Source organism: Meles meles, chromosome 2 (genome assembly GCF_922984935.1).
Source record: "Meles meles chromosome 2, mMelMel3.1 paternal haplotype, whole genome shotgun sequence".
NCBI classification, from domain to species: domain Eukaryota; kingdom Metazoa; phylum Chordata; class Mammalia; order Carnivora; family Mustelidae; genus Meles; species Meles meles.
In genome coordinates, this window is record NC_060067.1 from 112,988,666 (window position 1) to 112,992,257 (window position 3,592).

Consider the following 3,592-nt stretch of genomic DNA (forward strand, 5'->3'; position numbering starts at 1 on the left):
CTGCTCTTTTTACTATCTCTATAGTTAACGACATTGACAGAATTTCATATAGTTGGTATTGGATCATGTAGTCTTTTTATATTGGCTTTTTTTTTTTTCACTTAGAAATTTGTATTTAAGACTCAGCCATGCCTTTTTATGGCTTGAGATTCATTGCTTTTTATCACTGAACAATACTGCATGTGGACACAGTTTATCCATTCACCTTTTGAAGGACATTGTGGTGGTTTCTGGTCTTTGGAAATTATGAATGAAGCTTCTCTAAACATCCACATGTAGGACATAATATTTTCTTCCAGTTTGTTAAATATATATGAGTTAGACTGACGGTAAGATAGAGGAACAATTGAGAAGGAGCAAGATGGTGTGATAAGGAAGGGTTTAGCTTTGCAAGACACTGTTATATTGTCCTCAAAATGGTTGCCCATTTTTTGCATTCTCAAAAGCAAACATTTGAGAGTGCTTGTTGCTCTGCATCCTTGCCATGAAATGGCCTTGTTAGATTTTCGGAGTTTAGCCTTTTTAATAGCTGTAAAGTGTTATTTCATTTTCGTTTTGGTTTATAATTCCCTAATGAGATTCGACATTAAGCATCTTTTTATATGGCTGCCATTTGTATATCTTCTTTGGTGAGTTGTCTATTCAGATTTTTTGTCCATCATTTAATTTTGTTGTAACTTTTCTTACTGTTGAGTTTAAGAATTATTGGTACATTTTGGATACAAATTCTTTATCATGTATGTGTTTTTCAAATATTTTGACCGAGTTTGTTAGTGCCTTTCTTAGAGAAGAATTTAAAATTTTAGTAAAGTATGAATGCCTGGGTGGCTCAGTCGATTACACATCTGCCTCTGACTCAGGGTCATGATCCCAGGTTCCTGGGATTGAGTTCCACATTGGGCTCCCTTCTCAGCAGAGAGTCTACTTCTCCCTCGGCCCCTACCTCCCATCCCCCCAACCCGCCACTCATGCTTGCTTGTGTGGTCTCTCTCTCTCGCAAAAATAAATAAATAAAATCTGTAAAAAACTCTTTTCTCAGGACAGTAGAGGCCATGTAGTGTCGCTGTTACTCAGAGGAGAGAACAGTCGGTAGAGGTCCACATTTTCCTTTTAGGGTGCAAAAATGCAGAGCAATAAAACCTTTAACTTGGAGAAGCAAAATCATACTCCAAGGAAGCATCATCAGCATCACCACCAGCAGCAGCAGCAGCAGCCGCCACTACCACCAATACCTGCAAATGGACAATAGGCCAGCAGTCAGAATGAAGGCTTGACTATTGACCTGAAGAATTTTAGGAAACCAGGAGAGAAGACCTTCACCCAACGTAGCCGGCTCTATGTGGGCAATCTTCCTCCTGACATCACTGAGGAGGAGATGAGGAAACTATTTGAGAAATATGGGAAGGCAGGTGAAGTCTTCATTCATAAGGATAAGGGCTTTGGCTTTATCCGCTTGGAAATGCGAACCCTAGTGGAGATTGCCAAAGTAGAACTGGACAACATGCCACTCCGTGGAAAGCAGCTGCGTGTGTGCTTTGCCTGCCATAGTGCATCCCTTACAGTCCGAAACCTTCCTCAGTATCTTTCCAATGAACTGCTGGAGGAAGCCTTTTCGTTGTTTGGCCAGGTAGAAAGGGCTGTGGTCACCATGGATGATCGAGGAAGGCCCTCAGGAAAAGGCATTGTTGAATTCTCAGGGAAGCCAGCTGCTCGGAAAGCTCTGGACAGGAGCAGTGAAGGCTCCTTCCTGCTAACCACATTTCCTCGGCCCGTGACTGTGGAGCCCATGGACCAGTTGGATGATGAAGAGGGATTTCCAGAGAAGCTGGTTATAAAGAACCAGCAATTTCACAAGGAGCGAGAGCAGCCACCCAGATTTGCACAGCCTGGCTCTTTTGAGTATGAGTATGCCATGCGCTGGAAGGCACTCATTGAGATGGAGAAGCAGCAGCAGGACCAAGTGGACTGCAACATCAAGGAGGCTTGTGAGAAGCTGGAGATGGAGATGGAGGCTGCTCGCCATGAGCACCAGGTGATGCTGATGAGACAGGATTTGATGAGGTGCCAGGAAGAACTTCGAAGGATGGAGGAGCTGCACAACCAAGAGGTGCAAAAACGAAAGCAGCTGGAGCTCAGGCAGGAGGAGGAGCGTAGGCGCCGTGAGGAAGAGATGTGACCGCAACAGGAAGAAATGATGCGGCAACAGCAGGAAGGATTCAAGGGAACATTCCCTGATGTGAGAGAATAGGAGATACGGATGGGCCAGATGGCTATGGGAGGTGCTATGGGCATAAACAACAGAGGCGCCATGCCCCCTGCTCCAGTGCCAGCTGGTACCCCAGCTCCTCCAGGACCTGCCACTATGATGCCAGATGGAACCTTGGGATTGACCCCACCAACAACTGAACGCTTTGGTCAAGCTGCTACAATGGAAGGAATTGGGGCAATTGGTGGAACCCCTCCTGCATTTAACCGTGCAGCTCCTGGAGCTGAATTTGCTCCAAACAAACGTCGCCGATACTAATAAAAATTTCAATGTCTAGTTTCACAAAAACCCTTTAAAGAAGGACCCTTTTTGGACTAGCCAGAATTCTGCCCTGGAAAAGTGTTAGGGATTCCTCCCAATAGTTAGGTCTTCCTTGCCTTTACTACTATGAGGGAGTTTACTGGAGGCTGAGGGCAAGGGAGGGGCGATATTTAACAAATCAGTTCAGTGTGGTATATTGTTTAATGAATCGATTCTGTGTGGTGCATTCCTGAAGTCTCATGTGATTGTTGAGGGCCTGGTGGGGGGAACCATGGGAAAATGGATCCAGTTAGAGCCCCCATTAATCTTGATCATTCCATTCTTTGTCCATCCTGTTCTATTTGGTTTCTCATTATACCCTTCAACCCCAGAGACACTGCCACATACACCACAAAAACAAATCCCCCAATGACCTTAGCCCCATTGTTCCATTCATTCACAGGTGGGAATTCAGTCAAATGTCCACAGAGATCACAGAAAATATACATACGGTTCTGTTATATCCCATATATTACCCCTTCATGTCCTGAGGAAGACATTTTCTCTTAGAGATTTTCATTTTAGTGTATCTTTAAAAAATCTTGTGTTAAGTTGCCTCCATCTTTTTTCTTGGGTTTGGACAACCCAGGAATGGCCCTTTTGTGTCTATGATGTTGCTATTCACAGCTTTTCTTGATAGGCCTAGTACAATCTTGGGAACAGGGTTGCTGTATGCTGAAGGTCGGACAGTAGCTCTTACCTTGCCTATCTTAGGTAGTTATGCTGTGCATTTTTTTTTAATTGGTGTACCATGTTTGATTTGTCCCTGATATCTTTGGAATTTTTCTGAGAAATGGAGCAGTAATACAGCATCAACTTATTAAAATACATTTTAAGCCTTTAAAAAAAATCTGTAAAAAACAAAAATAAGTAAAAATTTATTGAAGTCCAACATTTTTTTTAAAGATTGTGCTTTTGGTATTGTATCCAAAAACTCATCTCTAGAAAAAAGAAATCACATTAGTTTTCTTCTGTTTTCTCCTAGAAGTTTTCTAGTTTTGCACATTACATTTAAGTCTATGATCC

General features: G+C 42.8%; 1 pseudogene; it reads left to right on the top strand.

Moving 5' to 3' along the window:
- Positions 1-1,119: 1,119 nt before the first annotated feature.
- Positions 1,120-3,016, top strand: LOC123936676 (annotated as a pseudogene).
- The last annotated feature ends 576 nt before the right edge of the window (positions 3,017-3,592 follow it).